We start from the raw sequence: 19,625 nt of genomic DNA on the forward strand, positions 1-19,625 counted from the left end.
TGCTGTGAGAGTCACCAACAAGAAGCGGTGGATTCATTCAACGCACTGCCGACGTGTCTCTCCGGATCTGGTGAGCCCTGTGGTGTTATCCGACTACAGAAAGATTTTGGATACAGAAAAGAGCCCAGCTGTCACGCCTGATGAATTGGAGGGAGCCTTCCCGGACCACGTTGTTTCTGATAAAGTGAAGTATAATCTACGCCCCAGGAAATAAGATTTCTTTTGTGCTCTTTTTGAAACTGGTTGGTAACCGCTCTGAGGTTTGTGAAACGGAAGCCGGGAATATCAAGGGGGGGGGATCAGTTCTGCCCAGTGTAGCGACACCCGTCTTGAATCCCGGAGAACAAATCAACGGCAGCGTCGGTTCAGAACCATCGTTTTAATTTTTTTCCCGCTTACTGTTGCTTTTTGAAGAGAATTGTTTTGTGAACTATGGCATCTCCTTCAACACGAAGAGGGAGAATTCTTGGTGCTGTTTTGTTTGTCTTGACCATAGTGGTGATCGCAGTATTAGCTTGGACTATAGAACTGTTGTTTCCTGTACGAGAACATTTACTGCCCACCACTCCGAGTCCGTCTGAACATTTTCATTTCACTTTGCCTTTCCACGAAGAAAGACATAGACAGACTTATTTGAATAACAGTTTTATTAAGATTTTGCATCATACTCATAATATGACCAATACGTCCAATTGTTGGGTATGTGGAATGTTGCCCGGACATCAGAAGAAGGGAGGAACTCCACTCATTCCTCTCCCGTTTTCTCATAATGGTTCTTGTCATGCTTGGTACACTCTTCTTTTTACTCTGCGATGGCCAACGAAAGGTGGACTACTTTTTCGGTTGAATAAAATATGCTATAATGATAAAGATGGCTATCCACATGCTGAAGGAACTAAATTCGAATGGGAAGAATATCGTCCGGACAATATTTCTACACCTCGTGTATATACGAATCAAAGACTCATAAATGTTACGAACATGCATATAATAACAGTGATCGATACAAAAGCAGATTTGTGTATTAGAAATAAAGGTACAATCCCCGTAGGTCGTAGTGAATGTAATATTACACTTACCTTTGATGCACCAACTGGAATTACATTTGTAGCTTCGCATAACACATATTTCGTTTGTGGAAATAAGGGATACCATCATCTACCATTGGGATGGTTGGGAACGTGTTATATAGCATTTGTATTACCACCTGTGTTTATTGCTCCTCCCATGTATCACAATGATTATGTTTTGTATCATGATTTCATATTGAATAGAGCAAAACGATCAATAGACCTTGATGAAATAGACCAGACTGATACCACTTTGCAACAATATGTAGATTTCAATTTGGGGTTATTTTCATTTGTAGGAGCTGCATTAAATAGCAGAAAGATAAGGCGGCTTACACGTGTGGTGGAAGCCGTTGCCAACGAAACTGCTTCTGCTTTAGGGAATATTACTGAGGAATTACAAATTACCAGAATTGTAGCACTCCAGAATCGAATGGTTCTAGATGTGATACTAGCTGATAGGGGCGGAGCATGCCGCGTCATCGGAAGTAGTTGTTGCGTGTACGTACCAGATAACTCACCTTCTGTATATGATTCGATTACAAAATTACATAAAATAGCTGCTGAGATCCACCCAGAAAATGGAACATGGACTTTTTCTGGTTGGTTCTGGACCCTGCTTAGTACTTGGGGTTGGAAATTATTAACGATTCTCTGTGTTTTTATTGGAGTACTATTTTTCCTTTGTCTATGTATTCAATGTGGCCCTACATTATGTTCTGTATGTATCACAGCCTGCATTCCGTCCACACGAACTATTGTTAAGCAGGAGAAACTGACCAATGATGAAGTGTTAAAAATTATGGCTATTAACATTGAGGATGAACGTTCCGACTATGTCCACTATGAGGTAGCTTTTGCTAAACGCTAAAAGGGCCGTCTGTCGTGTTTTGGCAGCTCCTGAGTTAGCGTTTAGCACAGCTACACGATCTTTTCTGTTAACTTGACCAAAACGAACGGGGGCCATTTTGAATCCCTTTGACTTCTGTTTCAATGAACACGCTGCCTCGTGGTCAGAGTGCCCTTTCGTCCTTTCTCGATACCCGTGGTCACTAGTTTGCTCGGCAACAGGCTATTTTTAGTACTGGTCAAGCGCACATGCGCATTACGTACCAATTGGTCACTCTTCAGGAATGTTCATGCTAACTGACCAGTGCTGTTGAAACTCCTCCCATGTGCTGGCTGTGTTCCAAAAATGACCTTATATGTACCTAAATTGTGTAACTTGTAACCGCCTACCTTTTTATTGCTATTAAACTATATAAAAGAGGTCGCGCACCGATGTTCGGTGTGCTACTTCTTACATCACCGAAGGGTGCTGTTGGAATGTATCACCACCCCATGGGGTCTTAATAAACTTGTCTTTTACCTTTTCCAGTGTCCGTGCCAACTTCTATACTAAGGTGTCAGAGAGTTTAGCAGAGTATGTAGGCCTGATTTGAACCCCAACACCACATCCTGATCCTTCTGGACCTATCCACAGCTTCATCACAATACTCTTCTGAACTCAATAAATCAAAGAAATGGTTTTGAAGGCACAGTGCTCAAATGGCCTCTTGGACAGATCACAGATGATCAAAATAGCAAACTGTCTCTCTACATCAATGGCTGTAGGCCTCAAGGCTCGCTCCTCGCGCCCACCCTGTTCTATCTTTACATGGAACAGCTGTGAAATATCCTAAAAAATCCAGGATCCATTATCACCTCTATTCTCACCCAAATCTACCAAAGGTGTCCTCCGCACATGGCATTTCAGTCCTCAACACCACTCTCACCTACATTGAAAGATTGGATGTCAACTCATCAACTAAATCTAAATCCCTCCAAAACAGGATTCCTTCTCTCTACTTTACTGTCTCCTCTTCCTGTTCAATCATGGACGGACAATCTGAACATACTTGCCAACAAATCTATCATTGTTGACAGCACCAAATCCCTAGGTATTATCCTAGACAAAAGACTCAACCTAGATTCCCATATCAATAACATTAACAAGAACGCATGTTACGAATTGCTCCTTCTCTGGAGGTGTTCTGCGTTTCTTTCCTGAGCGAGAACTAAAAACTTTGGTCCAATCATTGGTTCTCTCCAGATTGGACTACTACAACTCTCTCCTTGCTGGCCTCCCCAAAACCCACCTTTCCCCTCTAATATCCATTGTCCATTCAGTGGCATGTTTCATATACAGGACGAAAATAAATGATCCCCCATACTTTTTTATCTTCTCTGGCTTCCCATTGCAGCTAGGTCAATTTACAAGACTGCCTGTATCACCTACAAAGCCTTACACACTTCCACCTTTCGCTATCTGGTGAATAAACTCAAAATATCAGGCAGCCGCAGAACTTCACGGAATGCTGAAAGCTTACTGCTTGAACCTCCTACTTTCAAAAGGGAAAGATTTATGGCTCAATTCTTCTCAGGTAATGCAGCTAGAATTTACAACTGGCTACCTCCAATACTCTAGACCACCGCCTCTTTCCATACTTTCAAAACAGATCTAAAAAATCTTCTCTTCCAAAGACACTTCCACGAATAAATCAATCCAGGTCATAACCCTCAATTCCGCTTGGTATTCAAGTGAGCTCTATTTTGTAAATATGTATTCTGTACCTGTATTACCCTAATTATGCCACCTTTCTATTTTATAATCGTGATTGTATATGTAACTTGTTAATGTGTAAATTCCATCACGAGTACCTTATGTAAATGACTTGGTTCTATTGCAAAGCGCTCTCACACCTTTGGGTAAAGTTTGCGCTATATAAAATTGAATTAAATAAAATAAATAAATAAATAAATAGAAACCACAGGTTTGTTAACACTGCAGGCTCGGTGACAAACCATCACAGCAAGTGTCTGACACTGCTAAGCGCAGTAGGCCTAGCTGCCTAACATGGGCCACAACAGGAAATACTCTAGGATGTTCCCACTGACTGCACACATCCAACACTCTATCCAATTCCAGTTCCAGTTGGGTAATTGGTTCGGTGATGTGCACAGTTCACAACAACTGTGAAATCTCTGGAGTTGGAGTCCCCATAGAAGTAAGAGGTCATCAATGTAAAAAATTATGCAGGAACTGGGAAATGGACCGCCATGAAAAGACAACACCAGATTAAGCCAGGATTTATTGGTGTAAGTACTAGTGTACTGGCCAGCTCGCCGCACTGCGTCACACGGCAGAGGATAGAATTCCATTTCAAACCATGGTCAAGTAAGAATGCGGAACCATGAACAATCCCAAGATAGCCTAAAGGCTACCAACACGTATCAGGACCTGGGCTTATGCTGTATTAAATTTGGCACCTGAAACTTCATTCATCATAAATATACATTACAGCTTGTATTTGATAGTTCATGATCACGTCATTTATGCAGACAATTTTTTTTACTGTACAGCCTTCCCCTGTAACCATATTGTTCAACTTGACTTGCATGGATAGTACCTACAGAACCAGGGAAAGTTGGCATCCTTTTTGAATACCAGGAGCAGTATCAAAGTTGGCTGCCTCATAACCTTTGACTTAGAAATGTGCCTGGAATAAAACTTTGATTCAATCAAAGAATGGGGTATCTATTAACCACCCTCTTGTATTGCACAGCCGAATCATATTCCCCACCTTTTCTCTATTCCCTTATTCTTGTTTGTAGCTCAAACGTGAGCACTTCTGCATTTATGATTGACAGGTCGCACACAGTGTGCGCAGGAGGATAAAAGAATATTTTTTCCGCCAGGCGTTTAGTAGAGGAGCCAATCACCCTGCGCTCGAGTGCAACATGCGTAGGAGGGAACATCACTTAATTTCAAAAGATAGTCTATTTTAAAACACATTTCTATGTTAAACATTACATGCCACCGTCTCTGCATCTTTAACGTGGTTTGTCGAGTTCTTCATGATTTTGATTTTAAAATAAAATTTTAAACGGAACTCAGCTTCCAAGTATTCATAAAGCAACATGTAGCGCTACACAAAAATTACAACTAAATAAAGATACAAATGTTTTATGCAGTGGAAATGTGGTGGAATCTTTCAAAAGAAGGCAGTAGAACAGAAGAAATCAACGTTAACAATTGATTTAGATCGTTTGCATCCTATGAATAAATTGTGCCTTATACGTCACAACAATAACTTCTAACCTTTGTTCTCCAAAAATACTTTATTTTATCGCCTTCTAGGTGTTTCATTTAATATAACAAATAGGAAAATGAGACCTAAAATGAACCTCAAAATGCAGTGCTTAATCTGTAAATGAATGAGTTCCGGTGACTAGAAGACCATGTCCAGTGCAATAAAATCTCAGCATGGTGAATTCCACAGCTGTGTAGTCTTCAATTCACCTGAAACCTCTTTAATTGACGATCAGACACTCCCTGCCTCTTTTATTAGGTCTGGCGTTAGTTAGTCAAGACCTTTTGATTTTACTGAAATATATATATTATACTTTCATATGGGCGCTTTCCAACACCTTTCCTAATCCACTGCATGGGGAGTGGGTCCGTCAACTCAATCAATCAGTCAAACAGTGTTAGAAATGGGGATCTCTAGTTGGCAATGGTTTGCACCATGTCCAAGTAGGGACCCATCCTTCTAGTCAGGATAAGGGAGGTACACTCCTAAAATAACCCCTGCTCACCCCCTTGGTAGCTTGGCACCAGCAGTCTGGCTTCTCTCAGAGGCAGTGTGTTAAGCATTTGCACATAACCAACAGCAACACAGTGTAAGCACCAGAAAAGGACACTACACCTGTTTAGAAAAATATCCAACATTTTTATGTACTTAAGACAACCAGAAATGATTAAAACAATCCACAATACAGTACTCTCTACAGGTATCAAAATAAACTTGAAATACAGTTCATTGAAGTCAATAGCAAAGAGGTTGAGGAGGATCAGGGCCACAGTCTCTCCATGTTTGAGGAGAGTTCTGATGTCGTCTGTGTCAGTGATCAGGGTCTCAGTGCTGTGGTTGGAAGGGAATCCTGATTGGGAGGCATCAAGTAGGTGGTTTCGTTCCAGGTATTAAATAAGCTGTTTGTTGATGGCTTTCTAGAGTACTTTAGCTGGTTAGGGCAGCAGGGAGAGCAGTCGATAATTTTTGAGTTTGTTGTGGTCGACAGAGGGTTTCTTTAGGAGGGGTCTGATCTCTGCATGTTTCCATCTGTCCACGAAGGCTGCTGTGGTGATAGAGGTGTTGATAATGTTTGTGAGTTCCGAGGATGAAAAGACGGTAGGGGCAAGAGTCAGTGGGTGTCCTGGAGTGAATGGATGACATGATGGCTGTGGTGGTCTGAGGGGTGAGTGGAGACCAAGTGTTGATCATTCAGCAGGTGTGTGCTGGTTGGATGAGGCTGTGGAGGTTGGGAGCAGTAGGGTGGAGGTTAAAGTTGTTATAGATCATGGCAATCTTGCTGTTTAAGTAGTCCGAGAGGGTGTCGCAGAGTTCTTGAGAGGGGTGCATTGTGTTCTCTGGGGCTGCTGGATTGGAGAATTTCTTGACTATTTTGAAGAGTTGATGCAGGCTGTGATGGCTGTTTTTTTGGCTTTGAGCCGTTGGTATTTGCTGAGGGCTGCTTTGTGAGCAGCTCTGCCAGAGGGGTGCCTTGTGGCGTACCACTGTTTCTTGAGCTGGTACCAGCTGTGCTTAGTGTTTATGAGCTCTGGGATTTACCAGCTGTCTTGTTTTGAGGTTTCGTTGGTATTTGCTGGTTTCATCGAGGAGACTCTGTCAGCCCATTTGGTGATCAATACGGAGCAGTTCAGGATGGCCTGGTCAAGTTCTGATGAAGCTTCGGGTTGGGTGGCGCTGAGGGCCTGTGTCGACTGTGTCTCAGTTACCATTCCTCAGCTGCGGTGGGAGGAGATTTGATGCTTGTGGATGGGTGTGCTGAGCTTCAGAATTTGTGAAGCGAATGATAACGTGGTTGGTCCAGGTGAGTTCTGTGATGTGGCTGAATTTGATTCCGATTCTGGAGGTTACAATGGAGTAGAGTGCGTATCTGGCTTTGTGCGTGGGTTCGGTAGCCAGTTGGGTGAGGCCCATGTTGTTCAGGTTCTCCAGAAGGGCGGTAGGAGTTAGCGTAGTTGGGTTAGTTGATGTGGAAAATTAGGTCGCGGAATAGGACGTAGTAGAAGGAATAGGTGGCTAGATGAGCGAGCAATAAGGTTAAAAATGGAGTCGTAGAAAGCTGGTCAGTGTTCCGGGGGTCTGTATATGAGGGTGCCTCTTATTGTAGTCTTGGCATCAGTCTGTAGTTGGTAGTTGAGGTGTTCCATGATGAATGTTGGATCGCCATTTGTGCCGATGCACTGGATATTTCCTTGAAGATGATGGTGATGCCCCTGCCATGTTTGTTGGTGCAGCCTCGGTGTATCATCTTGTAGCTGCTGGGTGTTGGTGCGTTGGTGATGTCAGGGTTCGAGGAGGGGTTGAGCCATGTTTTGGTGATGAAGGCAATGCCAGAGGAGAAGGTGGTGATGGTGTTCGAGATTTCTGTGGTGTGCTTAAGGAGGGAACGGATGTTGAGCAGGATGCATTGGAGTGGTTCCATGTTGTTCGTGCTCTTCTGGGCAGAAGTGGCGAAAGACCCAAGGTGGGCTGGCAGTCCAGAGTTGCAGGAGAAGCAGCAATGGCGGTGGGTGAAAGGTCTTTTGGCTGATTGCTGGGGGGAGGTGCAGCAGAAGTTGTGGCAGTGTAGCGGTGGGTGGTGAGAGGGCAAGGTATCCTGGTGCTAGGCATGGTCAAGGCAAGCAGCACACTGGCTGTACACGCCTGCTGTGCGGCCGCGCTGTGGCCTCTATTAAGTAGGTCCTGGGTGGAGTTCAGGGCACTGAATGGCAGGAGGAGGGAAATGGAGGGAGTAGGAAAAAAGAAGGAAGAGGGAAGAAACAAGCGGAAAAAGGCAAAGTACAGGGCAGAAGACAGGCAGAAACAGGCCAAATAGAGGGCAGTAAATTATCAGAAAAGGCAAAACAGACCAGAAGAGGGCAAAACAGAGGGCAGAAAAATTAGCGGAAAAGGCAAAACAGAAAGCTGAAAAACGAACAGGAAAAGCAAAACAGAGGGAAGAAAAACAAACAGAATTAGGCAAAACAGAGAGCAGAAAAACTAGCAGAACAGCAAAATAGATCAAGAAACGAATAGAGGAGACACAAACAGGGGGCATCAGGTAGACAGGCAGCAGAGGGTAGAGGACTGGAGAGGGCAACCTGGATGAGAACTGTCGCAGGGGGAGCTGGCATGAGGACCTGCTCAATGAGGTTGAGCTGTGGCCTCCATTAAGTAGATCCAGAGCAAAAAACGATCAGACGAGGCACAAACAGAGGGCAGCAGGTAGACAGGCAGCAGAGGGCCGAAAAATTAGGAAAACAGAGAGCAGAAAACAAGCAGAAAAGGCAAAACAGAAGGCAGAAAAACTAGCAGGAAAGTCAAAACAGAGGACAAAAAACGATCAGAAAAGACAAAACAGAGCAAGAAACAAGCAGAGGAGCCACAAACAGAGGGCAACAGAGGGTTGAGGACTGCGGGTAAGCTGGACAGGAGAACTGTAGTAGGGGGAACTGGCATGAGGACCTGCTCATTGGGTTTGTGCTGTGGCCTCCATTAAGTAGGTCATGAGGGCGAGGGCAGGGCGCTGAGTGGCGGGAGGAGGGAAATGGGGGGTGGAGGGAAACGATGGGAAGAAATTAACAATAAAACGGCAAAGTACAGTGCCGAAAACGAGCAGAACAAGGCCACATGGAGTGGAGAATACATGCAGAACAGGCAAAACAGAGCAGAAGAGGGCAAAACAGAGGGCATAAAAATGAGCAGTAAAGGCAAAACAGAGCAAAAAACGAGCAGAGGAGGCACAAACAGAGGGCAGCAGGTAGACAAGCAGCAGAGGGTGTAGGACTACTGGCAAGCTAGACAGGAGAACTGTCTCAGGGGGAGCTGGCATGAGGACCTGCCGTTGGTTAAGTTTACTTTGAGCCACTGCATTTTGCTCTCTCACAAGGAGCATATACGCACGCAAGTTAATTCCATTCAGGGCCTATGTTTTTGTTATTACTTTATAATTACTTAATTGTTGCCTTTGTGTTTAGAGCCTGATGTAATATCAGGATGCTTCTGATACTCATTTCATCTTTATAAGACCCCATTTCCTGCCAATGTTATTGTAAATTCCTTTTGGAGTGTTTTGCTTTCCTGGCTGATGCTATTTCACAGCATACAAGGATGTGTCCATGTGAAACTGTAATGTAGTCACTTATTTCTCTCGTTTCTTTTATTCCTTTCTTCTTTCTTTCTTGTCAATGCCTGTCTCACTCTTACATGTTACTGCTTTCTCCCTTTGTGGCTGGTATTCAGTCCTTTGCTTCCTTAATCTTTCTGCTTTGTTTATTTTTTCTCTGTCTTGCTGTTGGGAAATGTCTGATGTGGAAAAATAACTACTTATCTCCAGAAATAAGTGCTGGTGACTGCCACCAGCAACCACTGCCTCAAATCAAGCACTGCAAAAACTAACCATGCACTTTCTTTTGAAGACCGAAACAATTTGTGGCACGCTTCAAAATTTAAGACATCTGCTCATGACTGTGAAAATGACTTAAAAAACTGGCTATGCTTTATTAAATAACTGAAAAGTGAATTATGCCTAATATCTACAGACAGAAGCAACCAGGGCATAGTAATTACTAAAAGGAAAACATGTCACTTGTTAACGTGGAACATTTGTGAACATTTGGGGCAAAATAACAGCAAGTTGTAATCTTCATAACTGTTTAACAAAGCAGTCAATTGGCCAATTTCTTGTAGATGATGTTCAACAGCGAGTATTTTCTGCCACTTTGAATAAACATGTGTAACTACAACAAATTAGGCCTGGGTGGGGAACTTTGCTCAGTTTGCAGAGTTTTCTGCACTCCGCAGAGCTTTGTAAATTATTAGGCAATAAGAGAGGTGATGATTTTGGAGTCACCCCTAACCTAGGGGGAAGGCAAGCAGATGCCTTGAACACAAAGAGCATATCATGCTGAACGATTCGGTAGTGGTCCCATCCTCCTAGGACCACCCCAAGAAAAGTTATGGCCAAAAATACATACAATGCCAACCAAAGGCCCAGCAAAGCATTATGGGGCGAGATTCTAGGGTGCAGTGAATGTTATAGTATTAGCTCTCAGCTGAGACAGAGAGCCTGCCCCATGACGAATGTTTTGATATTGCATACTATAATATTCACTGCTCTCTGACTAGAATATCGACCCATAATGCTTTCCAGGGCCTTTGGTTGGGATTGTATTTTTGCCCATAACTATGCTTGGGGTCATCCTAGGAGGATGGGACCACCACCGAATCGTTCAGCATGATGTGCCCTTTGTGTTCAATGCATCTGCTTGGTTCTCTCCCTAGGTTAGGGAGGACACCGAAATCATCACCTCTCCCACTGCTTGCTATATTTTCATATTCACTTTGTGAGATGGCTGTATGCATTGTAGTATGTAAAGATAGAATTATTTATTGTTTAAAAAATACTGCTTGTTATATTTTCATGTTTGTGAGATGACTATATGTATTTTAGCATGTAAAGATAGTTATTTGTTGTTATAATAAAGGTAAGCAACATTTCTGTTTTATTAATATGCATTACATTGAAAATTCAAGAGTTCTGTTTTATTAATATGCATAACACAGAATTAATGCAAAAACTCTGGAGTAAGCTACTGCACTCACAACCCTTTGATAAAAAAACTTTACCTTGACATGCTAAAAAGCATATAAACAATTCAAGTGAACTTTGAAAAATATCAGGCAATGAGAGAGGTGATGATTTTGGTGTTCCTCCTAATCTAGGGGGAGGACCAAGCAGATGCCTTAAACACAAAGAGCATATCATGCTCAACGATTGTGGTGGTCCAATCCTCCTAGGAATACCCCAAGCAAAGTTATGAACAAAAATACAATGCCAACCAAAGGCTCAGCAAAGCATTATGGGGCGAGTTTCTAGAGCGCAGTGAATTTTATAGTATTAGTCTCAGCTGAGCCCAGAGAGCCTGCCCCTTGAGGAATATTTTGATTTTGGATACTATAGTATCACTGCACTCTAGAATCTCGTCCCATAATGCTATACAGGGACTTTGGTTGTGATTGTATTTTTGGCCCATAACTGTGCTTGGGATTGTCCTAGGAGGATGGGACCACCACCGATCGTTCAGCATGATGTGCTCTTTCTGTTCAAGGCATCTGCTTGGTTCTCTCCCTAGGTTAGGGAGGACACCAAAATCATCACCTCTCCCACTGCTTGCTGTAATTTCATTTTTACTTCTGTGCGATGTCTTTATACATTTTTGCATGTAAAGATAGAGTTACTTGTTCTTATATCAAGGGTATGTTTGGTTTCTGTTTTATTAATTGGGATGAGATGGAGTGGAGTTTTTGTTCAATTATGCAGAATTCTGTGTAGTGTTACTCATACAACTATGACCACCTTTAGTTCCGACCCTGTGCCTCATGGGAACAGTCCAGACTGAACTGCCAAACCAGGTCCTCCATGGATTTCAAAACCAGTTCCGGGGTACGTCACCCCTCTTCAGCCAGGCTAGCTTGAATCCAGTGGCACAGTGAGCAAGGGTCCCATGTCTGGGCATACCCATCCCACTTAGGGCAAAAAGTGTAACTGCACCAAATGATGGACGGAATGCTGAATGATTCAAACATTCTCCTCCAGTCAAGAAATCTGGGTTAAAATCATCGTTCTTTTGGCACTACGCCACCCCAGTTTGGACCCAACCATATGCAAATCAGAAAACATGAACAATGTCAGCTAACAACACTGATGTTCGGCTTCTAGGTTGGATTCTTCTGAGATCTATGTTCAATGAGATCAGAGCTCTCAAGTTTCCTTGGCCCTGGCATGAGTTTTTCACCCAGTCCAATATTCTTAGCACATTGCGACTTGCACCCGACTATAAAATCAGAAATACAAGTACTAGAAAGCAGAGAAAACACGATTTTATTAGCTTATCACACATGGCCCTACAGAAACCAGAGAGCTCTGGGCAATTAGGATGCTTATAAGAGCAGTACATCAAACAAATGCAGGAGTTTATCACTGTGCTTATTTGAAGAGCGCTTAAAGAAGCAAAACACATGTTTACCTTAAACAGCAATGATGGTGACCTGCATAGCCATCAGCTCAAGGGACAATGCACTTGATCTGCCGGTTGCCTTTAAGAAGTGTTTTTTTAAGAGTGTGTGTAAAGAAAGCTACAAGTAACACTCACACCACCATAGCAATTATTTGTGAAGCCTGTCGCTGTCTTCAACCCTGATCGCTACATTAAGGTCCTCATATCATTCCTCATCTTATGATAAGCAAAGAAAATGTTATATCTGTAATGTAGAATACTTATCTAAAATGCTTTATATGATTAAAAACAGTTGTTCACGCAGAGCTCTGACATTTCCCAGGTGCACGTTTAAATAGCTGATACAATCCTTTCTGTGATCAGTCTGTTGCAGACAGGATTGTATCCCATACTTTTTCATGCTCTTTAATTGGATTTCTTTCTTGTCTATTTCAATGTTCTCTTTTGGGTTCACTGCTTTCCTCCCCAGTCTCTGTTTTCCTTGCCCTGGAGAATAGCTCTCTCCTCCATGCTTTTTGATTAGATGTGTTATATCCTTACTTAGCTGATATCACGAGAGCCCGGTGTTTGTCCTTCTCTTGTTTTGTAAATATTCCTTCCATTTGCCCTAGATCCTGCGTCATTGTTTTTTCTTGCTGTTGTTCCAGTTCCCAGTTCGCTCTGTAGTCTTTTGAATATTGTTCCCCCATCTCCCTTCTCATGTCTTGTCTTTCTACCCGCTGCACGAGAGCGACCACTGTGCCTTCCTAGGCTGGGCCGCCCCCACGCTCCTCCTGCTGCTGCTGCCAGTTTCTGCCTCCTGTTGTGCATTTTCCGCCGCTGCAGGCGACCCAGCCGCCGCTGAGCCGCCTGCACTCGTGTTCCTGCTTTTCCCGCCGCTGCCTCCCTGCGGCTCCGCCCCCCTGCCAGCCGATTGGGCACCCCGCTCCCGCCACCCAGCGGACCCTCCCTCCAGGCTCCCTTCTTAAGGGGACTTTGCACCGCGTTCAGGAGCGACCACTGTGCCTTCCTAGGCCGGGCCGCCCCCACGCTCCTCCTGCTGCTGCTGCCAGTTTCTGCCTCCTGTTGTGCATTTTCCGCCGCTGCAGGCGACCCAGCCGCCGCTGAGCCGCCCGCACTCGTGTTCCCGCTTTTCCCGCCGCTGCCTCCCTGCGTTCCGGCCCCCCCGCCAGCCGATTGGGCACCCTGCTCCCGCCACCCAGCGGACCCTCTCTCCAGGCTCCCTTCTTATGACGCCTCCTCACACGCGCAGCGGGCGTGCCGATTGCCGATTGTACGCCAAAGGCAAGCCCGTCTGCGCCCGTCCGCGCCTGGCCCGCGCCCAGCGCCAGGACCCCTGGCCCCCACAGAGGCCATCCCACCCGCCGGACCTACGACGCCGCAACACTCAACGCACTCAACGCCGGCCGAAGGCCCGGATGCTACCGAGCCACCCCGAGACGCACCCACGGACCCTTCTGCTGCCGATCCTGCAACTTCTCCAGCATCCGAACCTGCACCGCACCCGCCAAGACGACCACCAGCAGTAACCACCTGAAGTGCATCCTGCTCAACACCCGCTCCATCCACAGACACGCCGCAGAACTCTGGAACCTCCTCGACACCGCATCCCCAGACGTCGCCTTCCTGACAGAAACCTGGATGAACGCCTCCTCAGCGCCCGACATCGCCATCGTCATTCCGGACGGATACAAGATCACCCGGAAGGACCGGGTTAACCAAACTGGAGGAGGCATCGCCATCATCCACAAGAACACCATCCGCATCACGACCAACTCGGACGACACCCTCACGGCGGCCGAACATCTTCACTTCCAGATCCACACCGACCCCAAGACCACCCTCAGAGGCACCCTCATCTACAGACCCCCAGGATCCCGCACATAATTCAGCGAAGTCCGCCGACTACATCCTCCTCGGGGACCTCAACTTCCACCTGGAGAACAACAACGACCGCAACACCACACCCTGCTGGACAACCTCGCCAACCTCGGACTCAAGCAACTGGTCAACACCCCCACCCACTACGCCGGCCACACGCTTGATCCAGTCTTCTCATCCAGCAAGCACATCACCTTCAGCCACTCCACAGGACTTCACTGGACCGACCACAGCTGCGTACACTTCAGCTTCAAAAGAACCACGACCCACCACCAACCGCAACAGGTTCCCCACAGGAGCTGGAGCAAGATCACCGCCGAACAGCTCACCACCTCCCTCAGTCAGAACCCACCCGCCAGCGCAACGGACCCCACCGAAGCAGCACGCAACCTCACGAAGTGGCTGACCGACTGCGCCGACGACCTCGCACCACTGAAGAACCCTACCAGCAGACCCAGAGCCAAGAAAGCCTCCTGGTTCACCGACGAACTCAAGGACTCCAAGAAAAACTGCTGCACCCTCGAGAAAGCCTGGCTCCTCGACCAGACCACAGACAGCATGACCGCCCTCAAACACGCCACCCGCAAGCACCACCAGCTTATCCGCACTACCAAGAAGAAATCACTGAAGGAACGACTGGACAACAGCGCCCACGACAGCAAGGAACTCTTCAGCATCGTCAAGGAGTTCTCCAACCCCTGCACCAGCAACAACGACATCACTCCCTCACAAGACCCCTGCGACTCTCTCGCCTCGTTCTTCCACCGCAAAATCGCCGACATCCACAACAGCTTCAGCGCACCTTCGACGCACCCAACCACCGAACCAACAAACTCCACCACCACCGTCCGCTCCTGGACCACGGTGACCACCGAAGACACAGCCCGCACGATGAACACCATCCACTCCGGATCTCCTACCGACCCCTGCCCCCACCACATCTTCAACAAGGCCGACTCCATCATCGCACCCCAACTACGGGACATCATCAACGCCTCCTTCAACACCGCCACCTTCCCAGAGAGCTGGAAGCACGCCGAGCTCAGCGCCCTACTGAAAAAACCAACAGCAGACCCCACCGACCTCAAGAACTTTCGCCCCATCTCGCTCCTCCCCTTCCCTGCCAAAGTCATCGAGAGGACCGTCAACAGACAGCTTGCAGCCTTCCTCGAGACGAACGGATCCCTCGACTCCTCGCAGTCTGGTTTTTGAGCCAACCACAGCACCAAGACCGCCCTCATCGCAGCCACCGACGACATCAGAACCCTGCTCGACAACGGGGAAACAGCGGCCCTCATCCTCCTGGACCTCTCTGCAGCGTTCGACACCGTCTGCCACCGCACCCTAGTTCAACGCCTCAGCGACATCGGCATCCAAGAGAAGGCACTGGAGTGGATCGTCTCATTCCTCACCGGAAGAACACAGAGAGTCCGCCTCCCCCGTTTCGATCCGAGGCCACCGAAGTCATCTGCGTGTCCCGCAAGGATCATCACTCAGCCCCACCCTCTTCAACATCTACATGAGACCTCTTGCAGCCATCGCACGCCAGCACAACCTCAACATCATCTCCTACGCCGACGACACCCAACTGATACTCTCCCTCACCAGAGACCCCGCCACCGCCAGAACGAACCTACACGAAGGGATGAAAGGCGTTGCCGATTGGATGAAGAACAGCTGCCTGAAGCTGAACTCGGACAAGACGGAAATCCTCGTCCTAGGACCATCGCCCTCCGCCTGGGACGACTCCTGGTGGCCCCCCGCCCTGGGCGCCACCCCCAAGCAAACAGACCACGCATGCAACCTGGGCTTCATCCTGGACTCCTCCCTCTCAATGACCAGACAAATCAACGCCGTCTCCTCATCATGCTTCAACACCCTACGCATGCTCCGCAAGATCTTCCGATGGATCCCGACCGAAACCAGGAAGACAGTCACCCAAGCACTCGTCACCAGCCGACTGGATTACGGAAACGCCCTCTACGCCGGAACCACAGCCAAGCTACAGAAAAGACTCCAAAGCATCCAGAACGCCTTCGCCCGACTCATCCTGAACATCCCCCGACGCAGCCACATCTCCGGCCACCTGAATGGCCTGCACTGGCTCCCCGTCAGCAAGAGGATCACGTTCAGGCTCCTCACCCACGCACACAAATCTCTCCACGACCTGGGCCCCAAGTACCTCAACGACCGCCTGACCTTCTACACGCCTACCTGCCAGCTACGATCAACAAGCCTCGCCCTCGCCGCCGTACCACGCATCCGAAGAGCCACCGCTGGTGGCAGATCCTTCTCCTACCTGGCGGCCAAGACATGGAACTCTCTCCCCATCCATCTTCGGCTGACCCAGGACCATCTCGCCTTCAGGAGACAACTCAAGACCTGGCTGTTCGAGCAATAGCAGCCCCCTTCCCCCAAGCGCCTTGAGACCCTGCCGGGTGAGTAGCGTGCTATACAAGTTTATGATTGATTGATTGATTGAGATCCCTGCTTGCTCTACTGTCTTTCTAATTTATTTCTTCCCGGTCGCTATGATGGTTGCTGCTATTGGCTTTGTCATTGCTAGAGGCATTTAAAAGCTGCCGGCACTGGAAAAGCCAATAGTGATGATCAGCCATGTTGGCGGTATAGAAAACATGTTTTATCATGCATTCAAGATGGTCACTGCTTTGCATGATGCGTTGCATCGTCACATCGCATCATGCAAGGCAGAAATCAATGTAGAGAGTACAGAAAATTATTCGTCCACATCATATTCTACATAGAATATAGTAGGCTGGAGGCAACATATGGTTCTGTGACCTAATACTATTCAATTTAAGTAAATACCACACAGCTCACTTATGGAACTGGGAACAAAGAGCTTGGATGAAGTGTGAATAAACAGCATCATATAGTTGTTGGGTGGCCCACATGTTGTTTGTAACACCACCAGATAGTCCGAGACATTTTGGGCACTGCACTTTCTCTGTAGAGACAAACAAGCGCAATCGTGGTTAACAATGAACTATCAGAAGTGCCAGAATGCAAACTGACTTTGGCTTAAACCCAGTACTGGTAGAATGCACACCACAGGGCTACCAGCTACGACTCAGACTCTGGAGTATATGTACAAGCCCCTATCGGCACAGGAACTTCACTTTTTGTGATGTTCCCGTGGCGATAGGGGCCATGCTTTATGTACAAGGCAGCGTTAAGCCACGTTAAGGCTAATGAGATTAATAGTCTTTACAAAAGGCGATTTTAATCCGTTTGTGTATGGTTTTTCTATATGAGATTTATATATAAGGTACCCTTTCAGGCTAACTTAGCGTGAAAGGGGCATGCAGTGGGTGTTGTGGTGGGCGTTCCACCGCAACACCCATTGTATTTGACACTGCCCCCTATGTACAAGTATGGCGTACATAGGAGGCATGGCCAAAATTAAGACCACGAAAATTCTGGTCTTAAGTTGGCGAAACAAGGGGAAAATAATTATTTCTCCTCGTTTTTGCTTTATCCATGTGTGCTGCACAAGGCAGCACAAAAGCAAAATGTCATGGTTTGTTTATGTACAGGAAGGTGTCCCTTCCTGTACACGAACAAACCTTTTTAAAATATGCCATTTTGTAACTTTCATGTGTGCTGCACGAAGCAGCATACATGAAAGTTACAAAATGGCATTTTATGATTGTTTATGTGCAGGAAGGGACACCTTCCTACACATAATCAATCCTCCCCTGCAAACAGACATCCTTGCACTCTGGTGCAGGGGTGCCTGGGTTGGCGCTAAGTTATTAAACTTAGCGTCATCGCAGGGGAAGAAACAAGGCTGCACCACATTCTTCTAAATATGGTGCAGCCTTGCATTTCCGTAGTGGTGGAGCGTGTCGTTAAGGCAAGGAGGCTAACAACAGGCTCTGCCACTTCATTGTACATATCCCCTAAAGTCTTCTAACAGTGACTGATGATGTGCTCAAAAGTATTTGAAATTTAATCTCAAGCAATATCTCGAAGTGGACCAGACCAAAGACCGTGATCTAGACTGCTTTAGATTGGCAAATACATTTGCATTCAGTGCCTTAAGTTTCCATTCATGTAATTTAAAAATAACCCTATTCTCAAATACTGTTTAGAAAGCTTTGGTTTACACAATGTAGAATAAAAGGAAACAATGCAGGTGTAGCTGTTTGCCAGTCGAAGAAAAGGACCTTTCTCCGGGAAGGGAAGAGGAGTCTGAGCTGTAAAGCACGACATTGAACCTAGGTGACATCTGACCAGAAGCGAAGAACTAAGGAGCCTAACTGCATTGAATCACAGGAGGGCAAAGGGTGTTCTCACATAGAGCAGTGTTATAGGAGGAATCTTTGAATGGTCTATTACTTAAAAACTATATCCACTTCTTCATTGAACTGTGTTTCGTTTTTTTCCCTGCTCCCTAGAGCCTCAAACAAGGGTTGTGATTGAGAATTTCTTTGGAAGCAGCAAGAAATTGGGGAGGCAAGATGGCGTCTGAGTGAGTGGTCGCAGCAGCCGCTCCTCTGTTGCTCGGAGCTTCGCATTGCTGGAGGGAAATGAAAGTTGGCTCGGCGTGGATGGGGCAAATATTGCCCAACTGGCAGGAAACTGGGGTCTTACCTACAGTCCTGGTCAGCGGCTAAGGCTCGAGTGTTGATGGCAGTGTCCATGGCAGGAGCTCTGGCGGCTCGCCACGCTAGGCGGGTGCTCTCAATGAGGTGCTGCAAGGCCTGTGTGGTTCATGGCTTGAATTTGCACCAGAAACAGGGAGCCACCCAAAAGTGGCTCACGCAATGCGAGAGCAGATTGCTGACACAGTTCCAGTTGTACCCGCTAGCGTGAGTTCTACTCACCCTCAGCATCCCTCAGGGAAAGCTGGCACAATGATTACTGGCAGTAACAAATCAGTCCTGAAAAACAGAAAAGGCTCAGAAGCTGCCACTTCAACGGACAAGAAAAGGGATGACCAAAGTTTGCCGGGCATAAATTAGATCCTCAAGGTAAGCAGGAGCAGCAGGCAATCACCACATTCTTCCCAGCCATGGTGGTAGTGCTGGAAATCCCCAGGTTTAAACTTTGGAAAAGCCCAGGAGGGAGGATGATAGCCCACAGGTTAATACCGAGGTCAGCAAATCAGTGAGTGCAATTCAGGGTGCGGAAGTGCTCCCAAGTAAGTTTACTATATTTGCAGAGAGTGATTGGGGGCACTCTCGATTGATAGAGAGCCCGCTTGGGGAAACGGTCCAAGGGGCAGGAATTGGAGACATTGCTATGCAGGTTAGCCCTCTTATTCCTCTGGGGCTATGTTAAGTGAAGATGCAGGGAAGGCGGTAGACAATACAAAAATCAAGCGGGTAGTTCTACTGTCACAGCTTTCCATCTGGGTTAATCCTGAAATAAACATAATGTAGTAGAAGGGGCAGTGGGCTCTAGAGGACTGGAACACTCCCAAGATTTAGGAAATACTTTTTTTCCCTAACTGATGGCTCAGACATTAGCTTAGTAGAATCAGAGGCTGGGAGCATCCTCCTGACCGCGACCTCAAGCTC

The sequence above is a fragment of the Lissotriton helveticus genome, chromosome 1_2, assembly GCF_964261635.1.
Source record: "Lissotriton helveticus chromosome 1_2, aLisHel1.1, whole genome shotgun sequence".
Taxonomy (NCBI): Eukaryota; Metazoa; Chordata; class Amphibia; order Caudata; family Salamandridae; genus Lissotriton; species Lissotriton helveticus.